Here is a 17,793-nt window from a genome sequence, read left to right as displayed (position 1 = left end):
GGGTTTAACAGTGGCATGATTCCCCGAGCGGAACTCGATTGGTTTCAGCTAAAACATTTGCACCTTGCTAGCATTGCATGACAACGAATTAGGCTGCTCTGTGTTTTTGTTTTGTTTGCAACTATTTGATTGTTACTTTATAAACAACACCTGTGAGGATGTCGATTTTTTTTTCATGCCTCAGCACTCTTATTTTCGTAAGGATAACCTGGTGTGGGGGCTGGGGAGGAGAGTTGGAAAGTTGAGATGTGGCAGAGAGACGGGTATGTGGTTGCTTCTTTCCCAAAGGAAACGACATCGAAATGAACGTGCCCCCGAATCATCCTGCTCCCAGGATTTAATAATTTGGGATGTGACGCTTGATCGAAACCTGTAGTGTACTGTAATTTTTATGAAAAGCAGCAATGTTTCAGTAAGTCACATAAAATGATAACAGTTCAACTTTCTTATTTTTAGAGGTTTAAAAAATAACGACATAAAGTGACAATTCGTTCCAGAACAAACCAACAGCTAAAGGGAACTCCCAGAGCGAACACACTAAATTTTCCCCCAGTTACGAAATCCTTTTCTCATAACGTGGAGGATTTGACAGAACCAAAGCAGGGGTTTCAAGTCACGGGCGATGTATTAATATATTCGTTTAGCTCACTCTGTGATAGTTGGGTGAATTGGTGACACGTCTGAAAACGCTTTTGCAAAGCCCGCGGTGTATGTGGTAACCATGTAGCGCTGCTGAAAAGATCATCAAGAAGCAGTTGAGCAAAATTCCTTGTGGGCTGCACGTTTCCTACCACGAACGGTGCACTCCAAGACAGTGTTGGGTGGGGCGATAGGAGATTTCCCAGTATTTAGAAGGTGTGCTACTTTGAATGTAATAATACCTGCGAATAATTGTGTTGTCACACTAAAAGCATCACAACTGCTGTGTTCACCTTCCACTTTGATTTATTGCGCACATTAACACGTTTGAGACTTGCATCCACCTGGGCTTGTGCTTCAATTGCGTTTGGCGAGTGGCATAAAACGCAACGGATCGCTGTATCCTGGGTTTAGAAGTGGTCCCCTTTCTCTGTCTTTGCCTGAACTGACAGTTCCCCGCACAGTGATTAGCCTGAAGCCCCTGAGCTCGACCTCAGGAGACTTCTCTACCAGCTTCCCTTACGTAACGATGGAAGAATTGTTCGGAGGAGCAGTATTTTCTATATTGAGACCACTGAGGGAGAAGGTTCTACAGGTGGTGTGGGTGGAGGGTCAATTTTTAGTTTATATAAGTCGGAGGTGAATGTTTAATTCAATACAGTTGGGGAGGGCTCGGTGCACTTATACAAACCAGATGGAATCACTAGTTCGCCTCAGTCGATCAAATCTGAACAAAAAGATGAGAAACGTATATATTTTTTTCCTGTTGAAGTTATATTCCTGACCCAAAACAACCCAAATATGAACATTGAAAAGATTCTCCCGAACTGCTCAGTGATTTCTCTTTCTGATACCGAGTAGACAGCTCCACATCTGGGATGCGTTAAACTCGCTTACATCAACACTATTCCAGTTGCAGATGGGATGAATTAGTTAACATGTTTTTTTGGATCCCAAAGAAGAAAGGCAGGAATGTCAGGCTCTATGGCGTTATGGTATTCACTGTAATAGTAGGCAAAGAAAATAGTTAAGGATTCCGATTAAATTCACTATATCGTTCTTGAGTCCGGGCTGTTTTGGGAGAATTAAAATCAATGATGCTTTTTAAATTATTTGGTGCAAACACCATTTCCCATCGAACGGTGCTAGCAACCCCTGTCGCCGTTCGCAGTGTCTACGTGGTGCTCTTGAAGAAGTAGGTGCGGTGCGAAAGAGGGCAGGTCTCTTGCAGATGGGTCACACTCATCATTACATTTCCCCTTCCCTGACCCTCGCTTCACCGTGCATGACTCAAACGCAAATTTGCACCAAACGCTGCTGTAAAACTTCAACTTGCTATATTTCTCGACTTTAAAAGACAGCTGAAATACTTTATGCATATCTTAGCTGAGCCACCAAACTGCTTCTTATGTCTCAGCACAATTGTTACAAACTACCACCTTGCCATTTGGAGTCGATTCTGCAGAATCCCCCAGCTCTGAGCGAAGCAAGCCCAGCTTGAGACGTGCTCCAGACCTATGCCATATCATTTCTGCGCAACTTGATTACAGAATATCTTGGAGTGATTTAGACCAGTCAGGTTAACTTCGGTGGTGGGGAGAAAGACTTCTAGTAGCAATTATTCGGCATCAAATTAATAGACACGTGGAACAAAACTGAGTTATTTGGGAAGAGTCATCATGCGCTCGTTCAAGGAAAATTGATTCGAACTAGCTGAAGATTTTTGAAGAGGTAATAGGCGCAGTATTAATGTGGTGCACGTGGACTTTTAAAGGGCATTGGATACCATGCCGCACGAAAGCCTTGTGACTACATTTATAGGTTATGGAATAAAAGGAACAGTAGCAAAATGGACGCAACATTGTCTGGGAGATAGGGGAGAAAGACTAATTGTGGGTACTTTTCAGGCTGGAAGAAGTTTTGTAGTGGAGTTCCCCAGGGGTCAGTGCTGGGAGTTTCTCTTTTTCTGATATACAAAGGATTTAGATCTTGTGTACAGGGGTAATTTCAACATTTGCAGACGACACAAAATTTGGTAGAATCGTAAACTGTGAGGAGGACATTGTAGAATTCCAAAACAACACTAATATTGGAGGAGTGGGTGGATTGATATCAGGATAAGCTCAATGTGGAGAAGTGTGAAGTAATACACTCTGGTAAAAAAAATGCAGAAAAAAGGGTACTGTTCTAAATGTTATACAGGAGCATAAAGATCTGGGTTTATATGTGCTCTTGTATATGAGCTTTTGTGCTCCTGAGATGCTGCTTGGCCTGCTGTGTTCATCCAGCCTCACATTTTATTATCTGGGTTTATATGTACATCAGTTATTGAAGGTGGCAGGGTAGGTACAGATTAAGCATATACTGTTGTGGGTTTTGTGAATAGGGGCATAGAGAACCAAGGGCAGGGGGTCTAGTTGGTCAGTAGGGTTATGATGAACTGACAAGAGACTCTGGTGAGAGGTCAGCTGGAGTATTATGTGCATTTCTGTGTTCCACAGCAGAGGAAGGGTATGAATGCATTGGAGACAGTGCAGAAGAGGTTTATGAATATAATTCTATGGATATGCCAAGCGAAAAGCTTGGAGAAGTGGGGACTGTTTTCCTTGGAGAGAAGACTAAGTGGAGAGTTGATAGAAGCTTTCAAAATTGTGAGTGATATAGAGAGAATGGGTAAGGAGAAACTGCTTCCCACTGTTAAATGGATCAAAAACCAGAGGATACAGTTTTAAAGTGTTTTGCAAGAAAAACAAATGTGAAGTGGGAAAAACCTTTTCACACAGTGAGTGGTTAGCATATGGAATGCACGACCGGAAGTGTGGTGGAGGCAGATTGAATTGAGGCATTCAAGAGAACATTTTCCATTTAAATAATCATCCAATGTTCCGGGCTACACATAAGAAGCAAGAGAATGGCACAAAGAAAAAAAATGCACAGAGTATTGATGCAGACACGATGGCTGAATGGCCTCCTTCTGCTCCGAAATAACTCTTTGATTCTGTGGAGTATAACCTTGACCACTAAAATTACAAAGTTAGTGCTGTACAATTACCATTATCAAGTTGGATTTGTTGCCAAATCACTGTCTTGACTAATAGGAAGTAAAATATGATAATTTTCCAATTGAGTCTAGACTTCTTTCTGAGTTCCCTGCCCAAGAGCAGGTCTGACCCATTATGTTAGAACTTTCACCAGGCGTAGGGCAGGGAGGAGGTTCCTAAATCCAGTGCTGACATGGCAACATAAATTTTTGGTTTGCTAGAAAATGATGGTAACAACTCCAGTATCTTTCCATTGTATGACTGACAAGGAATTTCTCCAGCTTTTCCTGCCTGCTGTTTGTGGATGCGGAATGTATCCTTTTTGGTTGTGTTGTGAGTGCACTTTTCTTGATCTTCAAATCCTGGACTGAGACTTGAATCCAAGGCCTTTGATTCGGAAGCAGGGATACTACTACTGTGTTACAAGACCACCTCACCAGACTAGTTACCTTCTCATTAGATGTAGGAAATTGATGGATAGCATTAGAACACAATAGACCATCCAAGCCTTCAGCACTTCTCTGCCATTCAGTTATGTTGTGGCAAATCTGTACCTCAACTCAATTCAAGAACATAAGCAGTATGAGCAGGAATATTTTATGGGTGTTGTATTTCTGCAACCCCTTGTGGAAGGATGATATGGAAGCCAGTTTTTACTCTTTTTTTTTATTCACTGAGTATTACACTAGAAGCACATAACGCCTAACGCAACCACATGACTGATTATTTTATCAATATCTCCTTATATGCAATCCAACAAACCCTCATGGAATGCTCTCCCTTTGCACATAATTAAATACAAGTGACATACAATTAACTGTGTGAACTATCAAACCTCTGCTGTTGAATAAAATCATTGCTGAGCTTGTCCATCAACTGCACATTGCAGCCTTATCTTCATATCACTTGATTTCCTTAGTGGTCTGAAGTCTGTTAATCTCAGTCTTGGATATACTTATTGATGCTCATCAATGGTCATGAACTTCAAATTTTTTTTAACCTCCAGAGTGGCGATGTTTATTCTTATCCCAATCTGAAATGACCAACTACTTGTCCTGAAATTAATGTCCCCAGTTCTGCTCCGTAAAGTTCTCAGTGTCAATATTGTCAAGCTTTCTATGAACTTCATATGCTTTAAAGTGATCACCTCTCATTCTGTAAATTCTGGATTGCAGAGGCCCACTGTATACAATCTCTCCTCATTTAATAGCCGTCTCATTGTAGAAATCAGTCAAGTGATCATTGGTTTCACTTCCCTCTAAGGCACATTTATCACAAACTAAAATTGTGCATACTATTCCAGCTTTGGTCTCACTGATGCCCCATATTTGCAGTGAGACTTCCTACTCTTACCTCGCCGTAAAAAGGTGAAAATCATTTGTCTATTTGTTTGCTATACCTACATATGATACTATGGTTCATGTTCAAGTGTTTCTAAATCTCTCCTTTCCTCTCATCTTTTAAAATAATTTGTTTTCCATGTTTCCAACCAAAGATGAATAACTTCACACTTCCTTATATTGTACTCTATTTGCACTCTTTTGTCCAGTCATTTCAACAATCCTATTCCTTTGCAATCTCTTTGCAGTGTCTTCACAGCTTAGCTTTGTACTATCAGTAAACCCAGATGTATCACACCTTGTCCCCTTATCTAAGTAATTGATATAGCTTATAAATAAATGAGGTCCAAGCACTAATCCCGGTAGCTGTTTGTCGGTTTCAGACTGCTAACCTAAAAATTATACACAGATTCCAATACAGTTTCAGTTTGTTAGCAAATCCTGAAGCCATACTAATATATTACCTGATCCTAAGAACCCAAATCTCGTATAACACCCTCTGTGTGGCATTAATCAAATTATTTTGGAGAGTCCAAAGATGTTACTTCCACTGATTCCTCATCATTTATCCTGCTGAGTACACTCTTGAACAGTTGTAATAAATTTGTCAAGCATAATTTCTCTTTCATAAAATTTTGTTGAGACTGCCTAATCATACTACAGTTTCCCATATGCCTTATTATCATACCCTTAGTAATAGATTTCAGCAGCTTCCTATAATATCAGGCAATTATTCCCTGCTGTATTCTAGCCTGGCAGTGATGGGGGAGTGCTATGGCATTGTCTAAACCAACTGAGCTCTATATTCCCTGATAAGTTTACCTAATATAAGTCAATCAATTTTGATCTTAAAAGCTTTGATTCTCTTAGTATATGGGGCATAGATTTCCAGATTATTCTTTGTGTAAAAATGTTTCCTGATTTCACCCCTAAATGGTCTGTCTCCAAAGCTATGTTTAAACACCTTATTCTGGTTTTCCCTTTAAGGGGCAATAGATTCTATGCCACTATTCAATTGAATTCGTTTACCATTTTAAGTATTGTGATGTGACCACCCTGAAATGCTTTATATTTGAGATAAGAAGGGAAATTTCTGTGAGCTAAATTTGTAGAAGGCTTGTGTCTTGTTTTGTAACAAACACAACATAAGGTATTTTCCCTGATCCACATCAGGAATGTCTACTAATTAATTGTGTCACTTTAATTAACTTTCAAATTTATCATCATACTTTCTGCAGTGTACTGTGTGGTGCAATACTCTGTTAGTGGGGTGAACTTTCCTGCATATTCTGTTGTTTTTTTTCTTTTCCCTGTCTCACTTTTCCACGGAGTTTGAATTTAAATTGGAAGTGATATTCCAATTGTATAATAGATTGTAAATTTAAAAATCAGCCATTTTCCTTTAGTTAACAAGCAAACAATTATTATGATGATACTATGGCTTTAAAAAGTGTATTTTGCCCTTTTTTTTAATGAAGACGGGTTGAGACAGAGCTACAGAGTGATCTGATAAAGACCAGTGAAGTAAACAGCTTGTGAGGCCTTGGGCTTTTTTTAAAGTTGGAACAATAGAAGCAACCTGAATAGGTGGGGTCAAGTTCGCATAAAACAATGATTTTTAGTTTTAGCATTTAAAAGTTGCTGGGGTTTGAAGATGGATATGAAAGTTCTTATTCCTCCCTCTGTTCCAGCTGAAAGCTGCGGCTCTCTTCCACTTACTAGAATTGCATGTAACACCACCTATTTTACTGAATTTGCCTTTGCTAAGGATGTGTTTATGAGATATTACTATATTAGAACAGTTAATTAGTAGTAGCTAACATATATTATTTTATTACATGTGTCACTAAAGTTACAGGTAAGCTAATTCTTTTATTTTATTTTTATTTTGTCTGTGTTTTAACTGTAGTGTAAAAATAAAGTGTATTTTGCTTAACGTCGAGTAGTTTGTTCAATTGAATTGCATCTGAAACACAATGCCTTACATTACCTTTAAAACAAGAAAAAATGAGGGTATGGGCTATCTTCTTAATATTTTGAAGGTGTGTGGTTTGGTCCATAACACTATTTTGTTGCAAACATGTACTCAAGCGAAGATTATTAGCAACAAGTTTTAATATGCAGATATGTCCAACTATCCCCCCTTGAACAAAGACATACACAAAAAACATGCATACACACTTAATTACTTCTGAGCTGGGGAAAAATGTACAACTCTGTGGAGTGTTATATTAAGTAAGATTTGGCCAAGTAACAGTTAAATTTAGGGTAACAGACTTATTCGCTGATTATCCTAAATGCCTGTTTTAGACTGATGTGGCTTTCTACACAAGCTGTGGTCTCTTCCTGGATCAGTAGTAGCTGGCTGAATTCTATTTTTCTGGAGTCTGTGGTGTAGATTCAAAACTCTCCTTTAAGAATTTTCCACTTACAGTGATGAAGCCTTCCATTGAGTGTTGTACACACAATCTTTGCTGGAAAAGTTCTCAGAGAAAGTTAGAAAAGACAAATGATGTCTACATCCAAGCACCTTGTCCATTATAAATTCAACCACATTGCAAAGTAGTCTTCACAAAAAGTGAATACATATTTATATCCAATTATATTAAAAATTAATATTTTACATAACACATCTACATATCAATAGGAAATCTTACTGGTGAAAATATATTTGCTAATGGGAAATGTATAAGTTGCTAACTGAGCCTTTCCAACTCCACACATTTTTGGTTTCTCGAGTGGTAATAACTCATTCAGAATATATGAGAGCTTTGTTAGATGACATAGTGTATTCAATCACAGACCCCATGTATTCTTGGATTGGCTGTTTTAATCCATTTGTGCATTCAGCAGTAAGTATTTCCATTTAAAATAGAGTTTCAATTAACATGTTAAAGAACATACACCAATGAAATCAAATAATAGAACATGACTAACTAATGACAATGCATGATGAAGAGTGCATTCACAAGATCTGCAGCAGGGAGTTAACAAAAGCATTATTATGTTTCATGAAGAGATTCTTATACTTTTTCTTCCTTCTACTTTTGCATGGAGAACATTTGTAGAGCTCAACAATTTGTTGATTATAAATGTTTAAAAGTAGCCAATGAACTCTATTAATTGACCCGCGCTTCAATCTTCATTTTTAATTCCGCTGGTTTAGATTCTGGTTACATCCCACCATCAGCACTTGTCTTTCTCACTTACAGGGTCAAAACCACCCAATGCCACTTCCACAGGAACATTAATTTAGTTATCTCAGTATCTTTAAATGAGCCTGTACGATCATTATTAATAGTGGCTGTATAAAGTGTATAAAGCAGGCTTTTTGTCAAACTGACAAAGTGATCTTTGAATGCAGGCTTCAGGAGAAATTTTTGTGTAAGAATTTACCCTATTGCAATAAACTGTATATATGGTGTTTCTTTAAATCAGTATATGCCTGTAATTTATTCAGCAAATCAAGAAGGACAGCTCTGTGTTATATTTGATGGTCAATATGTCCCAGTATAACTTTAAGAGCTATGCCAAGAATATCATCATTATGTCATGGCATGTCACCTCAGCAAATGAAGATTCATACTCTCTCTTACCTTGGATCATTCTACTGGAAGCATGCTCCACAGCATGAAATCTATGCATCATACCTGAGTATTGTAATGTTTTTACAAAAGTGCTATTTGCAATAAATGTTTGTTGAATTCTTCATTACCAAGTTACCCACAGCCATTCTCTTTTATTTCAGGGACAAGATAAGTAGTACTACATCAGGTAAAAACCCTGTTGGAGGCTCACAGCAGGAGCAATGTGAGGATGCTTCACCCTCCACCATCATTTAAGCCCCCAAGCCAAGTGGTGGTACAGTGGCTCAGTGGTTAGCCCTGCTGTCTCGGAGTGCCAGGGCATTTAATTCCTAACACATATAATTGTCCATGTGGAATTTGCACATTCTCCTCCTGTCTGCATGGGATTCTGCTGGCTGCTCTGGTTTCCTCCCACAGCCCGAAAGTGTGTAGATTAGGTGGATTGGCCATGTTAAGTTGCCCATAGTGTCTTGGGATGTGCAAGTTAGGTGGTGTAGCCATGGGAAATGCATGGATTGGGTGGGTCAAACGACCTGCTTTCACACCGTAGGGATTCTGTGATTCCAAAGTAATGGTCCTCATTTTAACTGCCCTAGCCTAGCAGAATTTGGATGGAGTAGATATATTAAAATAAAGGCTTTCATTTTCTGTTTTGACCCTGCTACTTTTCTGCCACATCTTCTGAATCTGAACAAATGAGCATGACACTCATAGGAAGCAAATAGGCTCTTACTTTTTTCTGTGCAGATTGATCCAAGGGAACAATCTGTAATTTTTACTGAAGGCATTGTTGGGAAGCAGAGTTGGCTTTCCTAGCAGGTAAACTGGTTAATGATCAGATTGCGGGCCTGAAGAGTTAAAATTTCTTTGTGGGAAAGGAAGGCAGGGTGCTAAAGGTACCTTCTGCCCCTCCTTCCCCAGAACACCCCCTCACAATAATAGCCTCTGAGTCATCCCTTCCCAATCGAGGCCAGATACAATTGCCAGTTGCAGCCAGAGTCTTCCTCAGATTGAGGACAGCGCCTCCCTACTCACAATTGTAGACTCTCCCTATTGCCAGCAGACGCCACTCCAGCATGATCCCACGGTTCAGTACCTTCATACCTCCTACTGCGTCTTCCTGCTACTAGATTCCAATTCCTGCCAACTGCCCAGGCAATCAAGCTGGCTGAATGTCAGACCAAATTCTCCAATAATTTATTCAGTGAAGTCTTGCATTAAAGTCTCCACTTCTTTGACCCTTCTTATTTTGTCACCACCTTGACCTCCACCGCATACAGAGCGAAGTTGTTTGAAGGAAACAAACAAAGATCAAATCTATAGAGAATGTTAACTCTGAGCAAACTACTTGTACAGGGTGTCAAACAATTTCTCAAGGCGGATATGGAACAGAAAGCTTAAGCATAACACTGTAAATGCAAAAAAAGTCCATGGTTAAAGAGATTGATGGAATCATTTTTAAGCATGATTGAGAATATTATATTTTAATTGATGTGGGAAAATGGCAACACAGCTCAATGTAGAAAGGAAATCCTATAAAGCGAACTTCAGGAACCAGGTGGAAAGGTTCAATTACTGTTCATTTAAGGGTATGAATGACAGTATTCATTTCTGTTCCTAGTGCTGAGAGTTTTTCGAGAGCTCTTCACTGTCTAAAGCATTTGGCAAAAAGTATGCCCTTAGGGTTAAATTTGTTAATGTTTAGATTGAAAGAAAAACAGAGCCGCTAACAAACCAGTAAAAATGTGCAAAGGACATTAAAGGAGACCTACTGGTATCCTGCAATAAACTTACTAAGGAATAAATAAGAAGGACTATATTATTATAAGTGGGAAAATAATAATTCTTTAAAAAGTATTATTAATTAATGTACCACAGAAGCAGATTATTCCAGAAATACGTTAGTGGCAGGCAACAGAGTGTAAAAGAAGTTTGGTTAAATAGAGAGATAATGGAAAGCCTACTGGACTAAAATCACAGAACTGTAAAGACAGAGAAGGAGCCATTTGGCCCATCATGTCATTACTAGCTCTCTGAGTATTTTGATTTTGTGTCAAACCTATGTCTTTTCTCCTGTATTCCGTATCTATTGAAATAATCATCCTATGGCCTTTTGAATATCTCAATTGAACCTGCCTCCACCATGTTTTCAGGTAGTGCATTTCAAAACTAGACCACTTGCTGTGAGAAAAAGATTTTCTTCTGACTTTGTATTTGCTTTATTTGCAAAACATTAAAAAAATGCGGCCTCTGGTTCTCAATCCATGTGTATGAAGGAACAGTTCTCCCTGTTCCCAGCCACATCATGATCTTGAAAACTTCTATCAAATCACTCTTTGGCCTTGGCTTCTCCAAGCAAAACAGTCCAACTTCTTCGATCTATCCGCATAACTGAGTTGTCTAGCCCTGGAACCATTCTTATAAACCTCTTCCACTCGCTTTCAAATGTATTCACACCTTCCTAAAGTATGGTCCACTAAACTGGACACGATACTCAAGCTGAAGTCTAAATAGTGTCCTACACAGATTCAACATCAGCTTCCAGTTTTTGCACTCTACGCCACTAATAATGAAGCCTAGGATACTACCTGTTTTTTTTAAAATTCTCTCTCTACCTGTCCATTTACCTTTAATAACTTGTGTACCTGCACCTAAGTTTTATACTCCTGCTCATCTTTAAGTTATACTGCCTGTCTGTTTTCTTTGAACCAAAGCACATCATTTCAATATTGCTCAGTATTGAGCATCACCAGCACAATCCACCCACTCCACAAACTTATGAATATCCTGTTGATATTTTACATTGTCCTCCATAGTTTACATTTCTCCCAAAATTTAGTGTGTCAACTTACTTTGACATTGTCCCCTACACATCAATATCTAGATTGTTTACATGTAGAAAGGAAAACAAAGGTTCCAATACGAAACCTTCTTGCAGCCTGAAAATTTATCATTATTCATTAGCCCCTATTTTCTATCAGTCATACAATCTCTTCTATTCCATAACCTATCTTTTCTTACAAGGCTGTTGTGTAGCACTGTATCAAACCTTTAGTTGTCCATGTCACATCAACAGCACTGCCCTCATCAACCCTCTCCATTGCATTTCAAGATAATCCAATTAGTTAGACTTAAATTCCACTTAACAAATCTATGCTAATTCTTCTGAATTAAATCACAAGTTTTTCAAGTGACTATTAATTCTATCCCAAATAATTATTTCTAGGTGCCAAACTGGAAGGCATTGGCCCCTTCAAGAATTGAATAATAATCTTCAGGATCCTCATGTGTTACACTCTAGCGAAAAATATTATGGATGTTAAAAAATATACATTTTCTTCACTATTTTCCTTTGAACATTTCCTTTACCAGATCTTAAAATATTAAAATTAGGGGGAAATGTGATTTTTTGCTGGCAGCAAAGTATTATCCAATTGAGTAATCAGTCTTTTAGCTTTTCAAATGCCACCAGAAGACATTATGACAAGGCTGGAACATGGAGCCATGTCATGGAATGAAATGTTTCAAGAATACATTTTTATTCACAACCCTATCCTGGACAAAGGGTATTGAAAATTCTGGTACAAAGGAGAAGAGAAAGGGAAAGGAAGGAATATCATGCAACTCACTGTCACCACCTTAAACATAATTAGGGATTAGCAAAACAAAATGGCTTAAACAGCTAAGCCCACATTCCCTGCAATTTTTTTAAAAAAATGAAGACAAAGCAACCGCTAAACGAAACAGCAAGGAACTTGGAAGAAGTAGGAAAAGGCAGGAAAACAATATTAATTAAAACAATTCCTTATCAGGAATAAAAGCAAGGTGAAGAGAAACAGGAGTCACTTTCATAAGGATGAAAAAGTAGAAGAGTTACTAAATCATTATGCTGTGACTCTGTGAACTGGGGATGGGAGTCTGAGTTCAGAGAAGAATCCCAAAGAATGAGCAGGCTGGAATTCTTGTGCTATAATCCTGGGCATTGGAGAAATGGATGAGAAGCTGAACAGTCAATGATGATTTCCTCCCATCAAGTGATTGGAAAATGTTACTAATTCCATTACCAGTGTACCCCCAATTTTAGTGGACTTATAGCAAAAGCTCAATGAATTGGAAGGTAGCAAATGCGAGCCCATTTTTTTTAAAAAAGGGCCATGATGTGATTCTTCAAAGTTATGTTCTCTGAGTCTTACCTCGATCGTTAGGAGATAGTTGAAAACTTTGATGATGGATCATATGAAAGATCTAAACATTGAACTTCCCTTAATGAGCAAGAGCATAACTCTCATGAGAGAACACAGTCGCACAGTGGTTCGCAGTACTACCTCACAGCACCAAGGACCTGGATTCAATTCCACCCTCGGGTCTGTGTGGAGTTTGCATATTCTCCCCGTGTCTATGTGGGTTTCCTCTGGGTGCTCTGGTTTCCTCCCAACGTCCAAAGATGTGCAGTAGGTGGATTAGTCATGCTAAATTGCCCGTAGTGTTTAGCTGGTTGTAGACTAGGCGAATGTGTTGGGGCAGGAAGCTCCGAGGGTTGATGTGGACTTGTTAGGGCTGAAAGGCCTGTTTCTACGCTGTAGGGGGTTCTATTATTTTGAAATGCGATTGATATCACCAACAAGTGATAATCCAATAGAATGTGGGTAAACTGTGTGTTAATGGCCATGCTATGACAGACGGAATTCAAACAAATAAAGGAGTTTTGCAATGACAATGTAGCTCAAAGCTTAAATGGGGCATGAATGAGGTGATGGCAAGAAGGGATCGAACCTCACATCTGGGCATTGCATTCATTTTTGATCTCAGAGAAGAAGAGTGGACTTACCTGAGAGGATGGTTTTGAGACTACTTACTAAAGATAGTCAAGGAACAATTGCCTAATCTTGGGTTTTCCTCTGGAAAGAATGGGAAAACTTTTTCATGAAGTTCCTCATTTCAAATTTGGAACCAGGAAATTGTTATTTTTATATATAATGAAGCAATGTAGATTATTTATCTATTCACATATAAAAAGAAAGGAATAGAAAATATTTGAGTATTAATTGATATTATCCTTTAGATGTATCACTTCATGAATAAAATAACCAGGGGAGAACGTTTTGATTTTAATAATGGTATTTAATTTTTAAAAAAAGCTTGAATGCTGCTGGGAAAGCCCAGCAAGACTAGCAGAAATATATCTTTGGTATTGTGACAGATAAGGAGATAAACTCAATTTCAACCATAAATGTATATTTATTCATGAATCTGTGCAACACAATCGAAGTCAATCCAGCTGGAATATACAGGCATCATCAAGAAATGGCCATTGTGCAGGAGGTGTACAAGGAAGCAAAGCCTACCTATAATGTGATGACATTTTCATTGCAAAGTGAGCTACAACACAAAGGCTTACAACAATCAAATTAAGGTAAAACAATTAAAACTATGTGAAAATTGATTTGTGGCCTCAGGAAGCACTTCTTTAAAGTTGACATGTTTATTCAATGATGAAAGACACTTTACTGAAGCGTTTGAACATTAACAGATAGGGAAAGCTCACACAATTTGTCTGTGCAACTGAAAACCTTTGATGAACTCTTAGTTCGAACTTTGAAAGAAACATAAGTGAAAACATCATTTGACATGCGACAGTTCATCAGGCCTCCTGATTTTGGGATAGGGTTATAGAATCATAGAACACAAAAGGACATTCTGCCCATCTGATCTGTACCATGTCTTTTATGGCCAATCCAGTTAGTCCCACTCCCTTAACTTTCCCTCCAGATGCCTGACAGTTTTCTCTTTTCGAGCATATTCAATATTTTCTTAACAGTTTCAGTAGTTTCTATTGAAGCGACTTTGACAATCGTTTCAGGCAATGAATCCAGATTAAAACTCATTGCATAAATTTTTTTCCTTCTCACCCACAATACATCTGTATTTATTATATAAAATCTCTTTTAGTCTTGAACATTTGAAAACTCTCCACTCTAAAGAAAGAAATCCCAGCTTCTTTAGTCCACGTATGGAACTGAAGTCTCTCATCCCTGCTCCCATTCTGTTAAATTCCCTTTACACAAGCTGCAAGGTTTTGACTTTCTATGTAGACTTTCTTGAATCCAGTATAGGATTTACTTGAGATTATGAAAGGAAGTATATACTTATTGATTTTCAAATTTATTTCACAGGATGATGTTGGAATTTATTGCTGAAAGGCTTTGGAGGGAAGTGGACAGTCAACTATATTGGTGTTTGATTGCTTCTGTAGTTTGACTCCCCACTCAGAATGGCATCCTTTTCCCACTTGTTCTTGAAAATACCTCCTAATTTTAAAATGCCTATTAAATCTGCTTGCAGCCTTTCCCAATGGAGGTCTTTTGGCTCAACAGTAGCAAGACTGTCTCTATGCTGGAAAGTTGTGTTCAATTCTCACTCCAGGACTCGATGGTCAATGAATGGGTCCACATAATCTGGCCAAACAGATTGACAACTGACCATCAGCATCATTCCGACAAATGCTGATGTTAAGGATGGGATGATTTCTGGCCAGTCACGTGACGGAAAGAAAACTGGAGCCCTAACCATTAATATTCATTGGTCTGGATAATAAAGTGCATGGGGGAAAGAAACAATCTGAGCTCAGTTGTCTGGATAGAACATAGAACATAGGAAAGTACAGCACAGTACAGGCCCTTCGGCCCACGATGTTGTGCTGTGGAATAATCCTAATCCAAAAATAAAATAACCTAACCTACACTCCCCTCAATTCACTGCTGTCCATGTGCATGCCCAGCAGTCGCTTAAATGTCACTAATGACTCTGCTTCCATGACTACCACTTGCAAAGTATTCCATGCGCTCACAACTGTCTGGGTGAAGAACCTCCCTCTGATGCCTCCTCTATACCTTCCTCCTAACACCTTAAAACTATGACCCCTCATGGCAGTCAATCCTGCCCTGGGGAAAAGTCTCTGGCTATCGACTCTATCCATGCCTCTCATTACCTTGTACATCTTGATCAGGTCACCTCTCTTCCTCCTTCTCTCCAGAGAGAAAAGTCCGAGCTCAGTCAACCTCTCCTCGTAAGACAAGCCCTCCACTCCAGGCAGCATCCTGGTAAACCTCCTTTGCACCCTCTCCAAAGCCTCCACATCTTTCCTATAATAGGGCAACCAGAACTGAACACCATATTCCAAGTGTGGTCTCACCAGGGTTTTGTAGAGCTGCAGCATAACCTCGCGGCTCTTAAACTTGATCCCCCTGTTAATGAAAGCCAAAACACCATATGCTTTCTTAACAACCTTATTCACTTGGGTGGCAACTTTGAGGGAGATATGCACTTGAACACCAAGATCCCGTTGTTCCTCCACACTGCTGAGAATCCTGCCTTTAATCCTATATTCAGCATTTAAGTTCGACCTTCCAAAATGCATCACCTTGCATTTATTCAGGTTGAACTCCATTTGCCATTTCTCAGCCCAGCTCTGCATTCTGTCAATGTCTCGCTGAAGCCTGCAATAGCCCTCGATACTATCAATGGCACCTCCAACCTTTGTGTCATCAGCAAATATACTAACTCACCCCTCAACCTCCTCATCCAAGTCATTTATAAAAACTACAAAGAGCAGAGGCTCAAGAATAGAGCCCTGCGGGACACCACTCAGCACTGACCTCCAGGCAGAATACTTACCATCTACAACCACTCTCTGCCTCCTGTCAGCCAACCAATTCTGAATCCAGACAGCCAAGTCACCCTGTATCCCATACCTCCCGACTTTATGAATGAGCCTGCCGTGGGGAACCTTATCAAATGCCTTGCTGAAGTCCATGTACACCACATCCATTGCACGACCCTCATCAACCTGTCTCGTGACTTCCTCAAAGAACTCAATAAGATTTGTAAGGCATGACCTGCCCCTCACAAAGCCATGCTGACTCCCTTTAATCACGCTATGCTTTTCCTAATAGCCATAAATCTTATCCCTCAGAATTCTTTCCAAAACCTTGCTGACCACAGACGTAAGACTGACTAATCTGTAATTTCCAGGGATTTCCCTATTCCCTTTCTTGAAAAGAGGAACAACATTTGCCTCCCTCCAATCTTCCGGTATGACTCCTGTGGACAGTGAGGAAGCAAAGATCTTTGCCAGCGGCTTAGCAACCTCCTTTCTCGCTTCCCGGAGCAACCTAGGATAAATCTGGTCTGGCCCTGGGGACTTATCAATCTTAATGTTTGCCAAAATCTCCAGCACATCAACTTCCTCAATCTTGATCTGTTCAAGCCTGTTTTCCTGCTCCTCAAAGTTCTCATTCACAACAAGATCCCTTTCCTTAGTGAAAACTAAACCAAAAAACTCATTTAGGGCTTCCCCTATCTGCTCAGACTCCATGCACAAGTTCGCTATGCTATCCCTGATCGCCCCTACCTTCTCCCTGATCATTCTCTTATACCTCACGTAGGAGTAAAATGCTTTTGGGCTCTCCCTGATCCTTCCTGCCAGGCCTTTATCGTGCCCCCTCCTGACCCTCCTCAGTCCACTTTTGAGCTCCTTCCGAGCAAGCCTGTAATCCTCTAAAGCTGTGCTAGACCCTTGCTTCCTCCACCTTACGTAAGCTGCCTTTTTCTTTTTGACGAGAAGCACCTCTGTTCCCGTCATCCAAGGCTCCTTAATCTTACCCCTTCTTACCTGTCTCAGAGGAACAATTTATACATCATTCGCAAAAGCTGCTCCTTAAACAGTCTCCACATGTCTGTTTCCATGGTTCAGATTTATGCCAACTGTAGTTTTAAATCCCCATTCCTGCCAGACCTACCTCTCTCCCTACCCCTGGTGACAGTCACAGCACTGCATCAGACTTGTCAACCAGCACAAAAGCCATGAAGGGTCTAGGCCCGAAACGTCAGCTTTTGTGCCCCTGAGATGCTGCTTGGCCTGCTGTGTTCATCCAGCTCCACACTTTATTATCTAAGAAGTGGAAAAGAGTGTTTTTTTACAGTAACCGCATATTGGCCAAGTTAGACCAGGGCAGCAGATTTCCTTCCCTAAAGGGTATTATTGAAACAGTTATTTTAAAATAATGACCCAACAAGTTCATTGTAACCTTGATTGATTTTATTTAGTCCTAGATTGTGGAAGCTGAATCCAAACTCTCAATCTACAGTTTGGAATTGGACCTCATTTTCTTTGGATGATTAAACCAA

Source organism: Stegostoma tigrinum, chromosome 31 (assembly GCF_030684315.1).
Source record: "Stegostoma tigrinum isolate sSteTig4 chromosome 31, sSteTig4.hap1, whole genome shotgun sequence".
Taxonomy (NCBI): Eukaryota; Metazoa; Chordata; class Chondrichthyes; order Orectolobiformes; family Stegostomatidae; genus Stegostoma; species Stegostoma tigrinum.
This window is presented reverse-complemented; position numbering follows the sequence as displayed.